Consider the following 13,299-nt stretch of genomic DNA (forward strand, 5'->3'; position numbering starts at 1 on the left):
TAGGAGGCAGCTGGAGACGTGCGTCTCCACTTTGGTGACGTGGCATAGAGACGTTGGTGACGGGCGTCTCCACGTGCTGGAAAGATTTGGGCCACGCGCAATTGGCTTCTTCGTGGGCTGCTCCGTCTCTTTGGGCATTTGGGCCTTATTTGCACCTCTTTTTCACTTCAACACCCCTTTTTCATCTTTTAGGCATAAATATTGGTCATTTTAGCTGCATTTCTTTTCCTTTTCACAAATAGTCTCAATAAGAGAGTAAAACCTGAAACAAAGCAAATACTCGCATAATATCATAATAAATCAATATAATAAACGGAAAATGCTATAAATATCTACGGATTTCAAGCTAAATATATGATATAAAATCGTGTTATCATGACCCCTCTTTTTTAAGCATATCCCCAGCAGAGTTGTCAGTTCTGTAATACGGTGGGAGAACTGACTTTTTAAAAATGTTGCGGATAGCAAGAGTCGCCACCGACTTTTATTTTATCCAATATATAGAAAGGCTAAAAGAACAGAAAAGACCTTAAAAAGATTTTGAGTTCGGGGGGTCAGTTATACAAAGGGAAGGTGTAAGCACCCTTTGTATCCATGGTTATCCATGGGCTCTTAATTGCTTACCTCGCTTTTGTTTTCAAAACGTTTGAAGTGTAGTGTGTGAATAGTAAAAACTTTGTTAAGGACTTTAGCTTGTAAATAAGCGTAGCCTTGTTTTTGAAAGTATTCGAAGAGATAGTGTGAAAAAGAGTTTTGAATTTGAAAAGAGTAAGCAATCAGGAGCACCTACCCTAAGTTAGAAAAATTGTTCTTTTAGCTTTTCAGTTTGAAAAGGCTATCCATACCATAAGAGGGTATGAAGTCCTTTCATTGGATGTTGAAGGGTCATCAGAATTATCATTCGTCATAAAACTATCCCTACCATATAGAGGGTAGGTAGTCTCTAGGGAAGGATAGAATAGTCATTTAGGCAACAGGCGAGGATACCTTAGTGTCGCCCTCGGTTTTTTTTGCCATACCTCTCGCGGAGAGATACGCGAACTGACTCTTTTTTTGCTTTCTGCTTTTGTATTTGAAAATCAGAGAGTCGCCACCGACCTTTTATTTTATCCAATTAAGGAAAGGTTTATAAAAGAAACAGAAAAAAGACCTTTAAGAAATTATGGGTAAGGGGGGTAGGTTATACAAAGGGAAGGTGTTAGCACCCTTTGTATCCATGGTTATCCACGGGCTCTTTAATTTGCTTAGCTCACTTGTTTTCAATCACTTTTCTATTGCCTTGAAATGCTCGTATGTGGTTTCAAATACCTTTGTAAATTGACTTTGTAATGATCCTTGTGCGGATATATACAAAGTGTTTTTATCTTTCAAAAGATGTTTTTGAAAAAAAGAACGTTAACTTCGTAATGATCCTTGTTTGGATATATACAAAGTATTGTCTTTTTGAAAGTTTTATTTTGAAAAACAACGATATATGAGAGATTTGTTAGTTTTGATTTGAGCAAGCAAATTAGGAGGTCTACCCTGAGTTATAAGGTCTTTATCCTATTTCCTTTAAAAATCTATCCTTTCACCGGATATAAACAAAAGTTCGATTTTGTACTCGAAACAGTAGAATTTGATTTTTTGATTTTGAAAAAGAATGAGAACAGGGATTACCTTAAGAGGTGCAAGTGTGATTGTGTTTAGATTCAGATATTTTATCTTTGAAGTTAGTGGTCTAACGATTCAATTTTTATCTTTGACATACACGCAGTTTATATGTGCTGCAATTTAAAATGCGGAAATGTAAAATGCGGAAAGTAAATCTACGCTATTACATCGATTGTGCAGGAAATGTAAACTACGCTATTTACATGAATTTGACAACCTATACATTTATCTAGGAATTTAAATTGCAAGAAAATAAAGAAATGTTTTTGGATTTTTCATGATTGATTTTAATTATAATTAATGCATGATTAATTAAGTTAAAATGAGGAAAAAAGATGAAAATAAATTTAAACCTAAAAGTTAAGTTCAAAATATGTTCAAAATGCTTTTCAATTAATTTTAAAACAACACTAATTTTTTTGGAATTTTTGAAATTGATTTTGAATTTATTAAGTTAATTAATACCTAATTATACAAATAATTATACAAATAATTAAAATTTAAAGAGAAAATTATTCTAAATATGTACAAAATTAGCCTATAATATATAAACTATATTTAATATAAAGAACAATTTTTTTTAATGATTTTTTGATTGGTTGAAATAATTAAATAGCAAACATATAAATATATTTACTAATTAATTATGCAAAATAGCCTTAATTTAAATAAAATATTAATATTTTTTTGTCTAAAAATAAATAAATATTTTATCAGATTAAAACTAAAAAATAAAATATTTTTGGTGTTTTGTGATTTGTTGATTTTAATTAAAATGCAAAGTATCGAGATTATTAATTAAAATATGCAGGGGGGTGTATTAAGTGAATCTGAAAAAGAACTGAGTTTAGTTCAAAAGATGCATTTGGGCCAGAAACCAGGGGTGTAGAAATCACTTCGTATAGGCCCAGTCCACTTGTTTCTTTTTTTTCTGAATTTAAGTTATGTGGGGTCCACGTTTTTAAACCAGAACCAATCATGTTATAACATTTTGCCACGCGAGCCATAGACTTGTTGACCAGCCAATAGGAGCGAAGGAGGAAGCCACGCATGCAGTCAACCATGCCCTAGCCTTGCTGACCACCGGAACAGTGTTTTCCGGTTGTCTTCTCCGGCGAGGTGGTTTTCAAAACCTGCGAAATCGTTAGTTTAAACACCAAATGAAGACCCTACCCCCCTAAATCGAGGTCTGGGAATCCAATGGTGAGGTTAGTTTGGACTGAAAGTGCTTGTGTTAAGAGATTCGAAGAGAAACATAAACTCACAGTTGACAATGGCAACCTACGTTCTGGACGTTAGAACTCTCATGCTAAGGTTCAAACCTGATCTAATGATCATTATAAACTCAACCATAACCATTAGACATGATAACAACACATAAAATGAGAGTTTGAAATCAATGAAAGTTTACCAAATCGGAGAGTGAGAGAACTCGAGTTTCAGGCCTCTATGAACTTGGTTATGGATCTGAACTTGCTCAAATAAGTTCCAGGAAGTGATTTATGGACTTAGTTTGCTTTGAAACTAGCTGCAAATTTAAATACGAATTTTGAAGTTTCTTTGATTATTTTTGAAATATGAAGTGAGTTTATGCTATATCTTTGCTCTATTTCGTGTCTCTCTTTACATTTATGAAGTATGCTACCTAATTTACAAGCTACATAGTGCTTAAAAACTAAGCTAAAAGCATTGATGAGCTTTGTTGAAACTTTGATTTTTAAATATTAAAAATCTTTGAAAATTTGACCAAGTCTTGCTCTTCTTCACTTCTCTTGCCTTGTACTTCATTTGGCTGCAGAAAATTGAAGATTCTTTGATGAGTCATGCTTAAGATTTAAGCTATGCATTATCCTTCCATTTTCCTTTTTCAATTTAATCTTAAATGTGATAAAATTAAACCAAAAAAAGGAAAAAATGTTATGGGCTTGGTCTTGGTCGTGGGAGGCCCATTATATCATGGTAGACATGTTTGGATTATGAAAACTTGGCCTCATTTGGAAAAAATACATTTTTGATCAATGTTGGTTTCATGCATTTTTCCAAAATTTAGCCAACTTCAACACGGTGTAAATCCATCAATGTTTGTCATATGAAGGAGATATTGCACTTTTTGGAAACCTCAAGTAGTCCTCTAACCAATGTCTTTGGTCTCATGTCAAAATGATTTTTGATGCTCCTTGTGTGTCCTTTTGAAAAAAGTGTCTTTTTGTTGACTTTGAAAATGACCTGTAATGTCTTTGTCCATATTTTTCAAATGGTGAACCTAATGACCATGGGACCAATTGAATTTGAAAGATAATTGAATTTCCTTCAAAATGAGCTTTGGTTTGAATTTTTTGGATGAAGGATGAGAGAGTTATGACCAGTCAAAGTTCAGTTGACTTTTTAGGAGAAAACCCTAATTTTGAATCTTAGGGTTTTGTTGATTTTTGATCTTTCCTTGATGAATTATGATCATCCAATGATCAAATGATGAATCCTTTGACAAAATATGGATGTTGACAAAAAATTTCATTTTTGACTGTCTGTTGACTTTTTTGGTCAACCGGGTCGTCTGTTGACTGTTTGAGCTGCTGACGGTGCGTCTGAGTGAATTGAAGTTTGAAAATTTGTATGATGGTACTTTGAGATATATGGAGGTCCATGAAATCCATTTGAGGTCCCAAAAACTTGTTTCTCCTGAAAAAACAATAAACCCTAATTAGGGACTGTTTGTGTAGGAGACAGTTAAGCGTACCTGATTTTTGTGCAGTGCTGAGTCTCTGCTAATCATGTGATATTCATAAGACTTCTAGGACAAAAATCTTGGAATTTTGAATTGCAAAAGATTGATTTGATTGATGGTACAAAACACTGAAAATTGTACTATCAGCAGTTTGACTGTCAACTGACTGTTCAGGTATTAATGTAGCAGTTAGAGTGAAAAATCAACAGTCAAAGTTAATTTTCTTTTTGTTGTTTTTGTTTTATGTGAAAGATGAAAGTTTATTTACATGACTTGTTAAAAAACACAGACATAATAAATAACTAATATTTACTGTACGCGAGCAAAATTACCGATAATAACCCTGAAAATCATTTAATGCACACAAAAATAAATATTTGACTGGCAGAAAACCCACAAAATATTATCTGAATAATTAAGCAACAGTACGACAAATAGTACAACATTTTATAATGACAGTACAAATATTACATATTATAATGAACAGTACGACGAGTAAACGGTACATTTAAGAAATAGGAGATACGACAAACTTTAAGAATGACGATTGATAACCAATGCTACAAATAATAACCTGTAGATGATTGGGAGTGTAAGCATCCCAGGTCCACATTTTTCCGGGCTATGTAGACAGAAGAAAGACATGATTACCACCACGACGGTGATGATCATAAGAAAACACGTCTCTATCCGCTTCGCCATTTTTGTCGGGGAAGAAGAGAGAATGAATATGAAGTAGAAATTTGAGAGATGAGTTAGAATTTGATGTGAGATTTTATGAAAAAAATGAGAGGTATTTATAGAATGAAAAGAAGAATAGAGACGTTGGGGAATGAAGTGATTCCGTACAAAATGGAAAATTTGAGTGGAAGTAAGATTTGAAAGAAAGTGTATGATAATGTTGGGAAAAAGAGAGATGTATAGAATAAAGTTAGGATTTGATTTTTGAAAAAGAGATTTGAAAAGAGATTTTGAAAATAATGGAATATAGTACAAAAGTTAGTGGGAACAAAAAATTAGTAATAATTTACTTGTTACCAGTACAGTCTGAATCCCGGACTCTGCGCCTGCAAAAGATTTATCTCTGTACCAATTGTGTCAGTACTATTTATCTGTAAATAAATATCAAATAAATAGCGTGTGTGAAGTAATAAACAGTAATTGGCGTTTGCGTAAGAATAAATTCAACAGCGAGCCAAAATATTGTATAAGAAAAATTCTAAAAACTAAGTATTTCATATGTCAGGATATTTATGAAATAAAAATCCATGATTATATGAAACTCCTAATTTTTAGATTGGAGTTTTCTTGAAAAAAGATGCGGGCAAATTTTGGGGTATAACAGTTGCCCCTATTCAATATTCTTAAACCTGAAGAGATTGTCTGAAATCTGAAGGTGGAAGATGATTGAATATTTTAGATGCCCTGAAAATTTGCACTTACCTTGATCGGAAGAGATGTTGGAAGTTTGTCTTTGAACGTTGTCTAAGAATTGTTGTTGGCAGATTGAAACATTACCTGAGATGGGCTTTCCAGATGCCATCTGGCAAATGTATTTGATGGTTTGCTCACCAGAATGAATCCATTGATTATATCTTGATGAAGGATTTGAAAACCTCTGCGTTGACTATTCCGGAACCGTCCAAGGTTACCGCTTTAAGTCTAGGAGGATGATCGTTACGGAACTGTCCAAAGTTTTTCCGCTTTAGATTTTGATCATCGTGGAACCGTCTGAGGTATCAGCTTTAGATCTTCGATGGTAGATCGTTCTGGAACCGTCTGAGGTATCAGCTTTAGATCTTCGATGGTAGATCGTTCTGGAACCGTCTGAGGTATCAGCTTTAGATCTTCGATGGTAGATCGTTCTGGAACTGTCTGAGGTATCGACTTTGATCTGTGTTACTTGTTTTTTGAGTTGATAAGTGATTTGGAAAGAGAGATCTCTTCAGAATGAATCCTTGGCTTGATTATATCTGAGAGGACTTCTTATAGAATTCAGGGGAACACTGCATGTGTTTGAGAACATCTTTGCTGAAGACACCCGTCTGCCTGAAAAAATCAAGGTAGTGATATGCACTGTTTATGATGCATGTAATGTATGAGATTCTCGAACTAAAGGAGAGATATGCATGTTATGTATGCGTTTGAATATGTGTATGAATATGATGTATGATGTATGATGGTGTGTATGATGTCTTGAGTGTATCAAGCTTCTGGTCGGGAAAATAAATCCCTGCTAGTCATCTGGACATGAAGGCATTGTGATCGTTGATGATTTTTGTCGTCTTGTTTGAGTACCCTCGGCTGGGAACCTTCTTTGAGAACCATGGTACTCTGTTGAAGGATCTTCGACTACCGTTCGGGGATGAAAGGTAATTTGAAAGTTCTGATTTTGATGCCCTTTTAAGTGGGAATGAGGAAGATGCATAATCCTCCGATGCACTATTTGACTAAGTCCTGATGTGGAGATCACACCTTCTGGGGATAGTAATCTGGAACAGCCCTGCCGGGGGAATAAGATTTCTCGAATCACTTTGTTTGGAGAGAAAATCTTATTGAGGAATTTGCTGAGAAATGCATTTCTCTTGGGGATTTTTCTCCTGATGCTGGTTTCAGAATGATGTCCAAATGATTGGAACATTACTTGAATGCTTTTCCTGTTTTTCCTGGTAAACATCAATCATATTCAAATGCACATGTTCATTCAAAATTATCATTGGGACGTTTACGTATTCAAAACAGAAAAAGTGAAAATGTTGATTTTGAGCCTAAGCTGCATTGATTTTTGAAAAAGAGCCATGATAGGCTGATTAGTACAGGGAGACAACAATCTTAGTAGTAGGAAATTGTCATAAAGCTTTGAAAAATATTTATAAAGTGAAATAGCTATGTGAAAACAATCCAGTCAAGTTTCAATTCTGCTATTGCCAATCTGTCTTCGAGCATCTCATCCCTCACTTGTTGGAAGAAAGTAATTGGACTGATCGGTGTCTTTGATGTATTGAATCTTGACGGTGAGTAGGCAGCTGAACGGAACATAGTTGTACGCTTTATTCCCTAACTTTTGCCTAGGCTCCCTATTCAGGTTTTCAGCCTACCGGGATAGTATTATTTAGTCTCTAATTTTAGCCTGGATCGCCCTTTCGGGTTTTCGATCCACCGAGACGCTCATTTTTTTGCCTAAGTTTCCCTTTCAGGTTTTCAACTTAGCGAGCTTTTCTTCAAGCGAAGTATTTTTTGACTATATCCGCATTTACAGGGTGTGGGAAATCCTCGCCATCCATAGTGGTAAGCAACATGGCACCGCTAGAGAATATTTTCTTGATTACAAATGGTCCCTCATAAGTGGGAGTCCACTTGCCTCTGGGATCACCTTGTGGTAAGATGATGCGTTTGACAACCAAGCCACCTGTCATACCCTAATTTTTGACCCCCCTGAGATGACATATCTTTAGGATTTTCATCAGGTCAAAGCAAGTACCCAGAGCAGTCACTTTTTCATCTGGCATTTAATCGAGGATGCTCAAAGACAAGAAAGCTCAGGCAAAGGATCAATCAATAGAAAGATTAGTCTCTAATACAATCATAAGACTCAAGAGTTTCTTTTTTTTCACCCATGATTGATTAGACATCCAGTCATCTGAGTACAGGTTTATTCAGGTTGCCAGACTAGGTTTTTTAGCCTATCAAGGACTGAAATCAGGGATCACCTTTGGGAAACCCTAAAAAGCCCCAGGAGATCATTCAAAGACATCAATCATCTTCAAATAGCTCATATGACAAGATCCACTGAACATCACACCTCAATTCAAAGTCTACAGTCATTATTTTCTTATGGTCGACAATTAGGGTTTTTGACCTAATTCACCAAGATAGTTGACTTTTAATTAGGGCATGGATCCAAAACTCCAGACATGATTCAAGAACCTCTACTACCTCAAAATAACCCATTTACATCATTCATTTGAAGAGAAGATCTTGATTCTACACAAAAGTCCAAATTTTCACTTTATTAGGAAAAAGTCAACTGTATGGGTTCACCTTTGACTTTTGAGATTTTTGGTCAAACCATGACTTTCAAGGATCAATATCATCAATATATGGATATTAAAGTCATTTGACCAAAGAAATTCAAGAAGAATCTTCAAGGAGCAAAAAGTCGGGAATTAGGGTTTTTAAGGGCATTGTGAGAACTCAAAATTTCACCTACACAACTCAAAAAACTTCCAACATGAAAGTTGTAGATCTTGCAAAATAAAATAACATCTTACAATGAAACTTTTTTCAAAAGATCAATCATTTAAGAGTTTTGGAAATTTTGAAGTTTTAGGTCATAAACACTTAGAAAATTTTCTAAGTGTTTTAACCTAGTTTTCTTCCAACTTTGGCCTCATTTTTCACAAATTTGCCAAAGGATTCTGAAGAAACTCCAAACTAATGATTTGAAGTAGATGTTTAGGGCTTTCCAAATTATGTTCAACCTTCTCCAAATTCATTTTGAGCTAGGAGTTATGCTTGTTCAAAGTTGGCCTCATGAAGTGAAATTATAGGTCATGCATCATTTTGGAACTTTGCAATTTTATGCATATGACCTCAATTATGGATGCTACACGACCCATAACACATCTGAAAACATGCCATGCATTCATTTTCACCATGCCATAACATATTACCTAATTAACCTATCAAATTAAATCATTTTCACTTCATTTTTCACATACTTGTTATTTAATATATCTATTTTGTAAATAATAAAAAAAAATCATAAAAATATTATTTATTTCATATATTTTTATTAGGTTTAAAATAGTATGTTTTAAGTGTTTTCTTAAATACTTTAAATGCATATATTCATTTTGTTTTAACCTAATTATTTTTGTGAATAATTTTATGATAAAACCCTAATTGTTTAGGTCTTAATTAGGTAAAGATCATTATCTTTACCTTAATTAAGTTGACTTTTGTCAATTCTCAAAACTGTTTTCAATCTCTGATTAAATCAAATGATTAAGGTTTCCAAACAACAAAAACTTACATCATTCCAAATCATTTTCAACTGCTTTTTATAGCCTGTACTGTAAAGTACTGGGCCTCTAATAGAGTGTAAGTCCCAACACCTTCTCTTCTTAGCTTGTTTTCAAAACTGTATTTTCAAAATCTTCTTTCTGTTTTCAAAACATTCTTCTGGTATTTGAAGGGCATTATTCCCGGTGAAACTCTTCAGATACCTATGTGACCTATGTCCATCTTCACTTCTTCTGTTTTCAAAAACCATTAACTGTTTATCATATATATATTCAACTGTTATCCACCAATTACTGTTGAGGCTCTGTACATACTTCTTCAAAGGCCTCCACTCCATCCAGGTTAGGCTTTACAAGTTTTCAATTTACAGTCTTTATTTAAATTACTGTCAAATATAAACTGTACATATATTTGTTTAGAACTACGTTTGAGTGTAAACCCTAGGACAGTTAAACTATATATATATTATAGGAATATGACCTAGGATTGAGAATGTCTTCCCGGTGAAGGCTCTTTCCTAATTAGAGATCTGTAGTTCAAATCCCCAAGATGAATTATTCCCGGTGAAACATCTTGGCAAAAACCTTAGAATCCAAAAAAATAGGACACATCCACCCAAAGAGGAATTATTCCCGGTGAAACCTCTTACCCATTTGCTTAGAGCCAAAATAAGTTCAAAACTACATAGCTTTCTCTTGTGCTATAACAAGGACCCTCGATTAGCCTCCTCTTGGGCTTTGTACAAGGACCCACAGGCTTCTTAAAAGCATTTCCAGCTTCCTCTTGAGCTTGTATACAAGGACCCATCAGGTTTCTTATAAACATAGGAACAGGTCTTTAGTTACCTTTTAGCCTATCCTGGTGAGTTTCTTCCAATTAAAACCAGACTTTAAACAAGCTAAGTTTGTCTCAATTTTACATTGAGTACACCTTTTTGGAATGAGAGACATGGACAGTCTCTGTCACCCTTATCCTCATCAATTTTCCTTAGCAGAGTCTAGGATCCATGTTTGCTTATCCTCAGTCAGTGTCAGCCTTCATCTTGGGCTTTAAACAAGAAGTCTCCACTAGCTAACCTTTCTGCCTTTCATTTCAACAAAAACCCCTGGAAAGGGTTAGCCTCCAAAATCAATCTTTCATTTTAACAAAAACCCCTGGAAAGGGTTAGCCTCCAAAATCACTTCTTCAAAAACCAAAGATTCATTTCTCTTAGGAGATAATTTCCCCAAAAAGAGTCAAAACCCCTGGAAAGGGTCAGCCTCCAAAAACATGACAAAAATCAGTCTTTTAACAAACATTTTCTTCAGCTGAGTCAAAATCCCTGGAAAGGGTTAGCTTCCAAAAATTAGTCTTTTAAATAAATAAATCCTTCAATAGGGTCAAAAATCCAACAAAAACAGTTAGCCTCAACCTTGGGCTTCATACAAGGCACTAAAACAATAAAACTCCCTGTTAATAGTCAGCCTCAACCTTGGGCATTGTACAAGGCAGATAATAGAGTCTCCCCTAGTGAGTCCTTCATTTTTCAGTAGCCACAACCTTGGGCTTTGTACAAGGCAGATAAACCATATTTCATGAGTCAAAGATTCCTAATATCCAGGATCTTCTCCCATAGAGTCATCCATACTCAGTTTATTTAAAGAGTCTGCCACAGCCTTGGGCTTTGTACAAGGCAGAAAATAATGTTTTCCCTAGCTAGAGTCAGCCTCAATTCTGGGCTTTGTACAGAACACCAAATAAAACCCATCAAAATAGATTTTCCCTAAGTTGAGTCAGCCTCAATTCTGGGCTTTGTACAGAACATAAAAATCCCTTGTAAATTAATCCCCAGTGGAGTTTTCTCCCAGAGTCATAATAATAATTAATCAATCAAAAAGCCTCAAGCTTGGGCCTCATACAAGCCAGCTAAAAAATCAAATCTTTTATACAGTAGATAGACATAGCTTATCTCTATAGAGAGATCTTTCCTCTATCTCACCACATTCAAACAAACAAACATTTCATTTCAATTTTAATCAAGTTTCCCATTTAGGATTTTGAAAGGCATGAGCTGGCAGTAAAACCCAGACATGTGGTAACTTTCCCTAATTTGGATGAGCATCTTTCTTTCATTTAAGAGGCATTTGACTGGTATACTTGCACATACACAAGTAAGGTCCCCCTCTTGAATGAAATGAATTCAGTTATTCTGTCACTCTTTTAATGTTTGTGGTGGAATAGTAGAAATACCTCTCTGTAAAGATGATTTCATGTCTCTTTACTGTAAACAGAGATTTAATTCAAGCTTCAACCTTGAGCTTCAAGCAAGGCACCAAAAATAATTAATTTCCCTAGTTAGTTCCCCGAACTACATTAAGCTCTGACTTCCACTAGGGATATGTAGGCATGAGGTTCACAAGGAATCTCAGCGAGCTAATAAAATACCAAAAATAGTCAGTTTGTCTGTCTGTCTGTCTTTCTTTAATCAATTCAATTCTCTCTCCTAACACAAAGGAGAAACTTTCCCAATCATTAGCAATAAACACAATCACAATGACACAGAGAAGGTTCCTGTAGAGTACTACAGATACGTAGGGTGTTTAAACACTTCCCTATGTATAACCGACCCCCCGGACTCCAGAATTTCTAGTCTAGGTGAAATCCCCACACTTAGCAAACTCTTAGGGTTTAGTTGAGATCTTTTTTTCCCTTTCCTACTCGTAGGACAATAAGAAAGTTCGTGTGATATCGTAGGAAGAACTGAAACAAAATTCCTCCCACCACGGGCGCATTCTCCTTCCAAATTTCGCGTGAAGGGTCTAGCGTGTCGTCCTCCCAAGTGAAACGGGGAGGTAAAAAAAACGACACCACAGTAAAAATGGCGACTCTGCTGGGGATATAAGTGTTAAAAACCTTGGTTTTTTATCCAAACCAATGGTTGACCTGTTGCTGGTCCAGCCCCAATGAGGAATTAGGGATGCCAAATTCCCCCTCAAACAAGAGAGGTCCTGCCTAACCTCTGTGTCATATCATGTGATTGTTGCATATATATTTGTTTATTTTGTTTATTCTGTATCGGGAAAGGGCTTGATTCCCCCTTGTGGTGAGAAATCCTATACCCGGATTTGAGTGCAACATAAGATAGGATGTAGGATGTCTTCCCGGTGAAGACCCTCTAATCTTGGTTTCCAAGTCTACTCTTGGGATTTGCCTGGCTGGTTGTGATTAACTGCGCCACTGCATTCCGAGACTGATTTGTACCAGGAGGACCTAGAAACACATTAACCCCACTTAAAGCCTTTTTTAGGACGTAGAGCGGTGATTTCGGAAGTAATTGTCACGCAGATACTACACTCAGAAAACTCTCTTATAGATACCAATCAACGAATCTTTAAGGTTGAGCAAAAACTCTGAGACCCCTAGAACCCGTTCTACAGGTACAAAAATCCTTATCCTTAGTTTACCATTGGGGCGAGGTTTGCGTTTTGACTTCATGACCACTATACCCTTCAACGCCATGTTTGTTTAAAACTCTTGTGTGTGCATTCATGCATTCATGCATCATTCATTAATAACAACTAAAAGAAGAAGAGTCTTTGTCGAGTCGTTTTTCAAGGAAACTAAATAATGAACGTTTTGAACTTCATAGAAAGAGAGAAACGGAGAAAGGACTTAAGGATCTATACCATGGATTACGGAAGAAAGAGAGCTAGGAAATACACCTTCAAGATTCCCCAGGTCGAGGAAGTGGGAAAACTCGGAAAACTGGTGGTCAACCCCCAGGCTTTCAAGGAGAAGTATGGAAAACTTCTGCCTTTGCTCAGCACCAACATGGTGGATGGGATCCTTCCCACCTTGGTACAGTTTTACGATCCAACGTATCACTGCTTCACCTTTCCAGATTATCAGCTCATGCC

The sequence above is a fragment of the Vicia villosa genome, linkage group LG4 (genome assembly GCF_029867415.1).
Source record: "Vicia villosa cultivar HV-30 ecotype Madison, WI linkage group LG4, Vvil1.0, whole genome shotgun sequence".
In the NCBI taxonomy this organism is placed as follows: domain Eukaryota; kingdom Viridiplantae; phylum Streptophyta; class Magnoliopsida; order Fabales; family Fabaceae; genus Vicia; species Vicia villosa.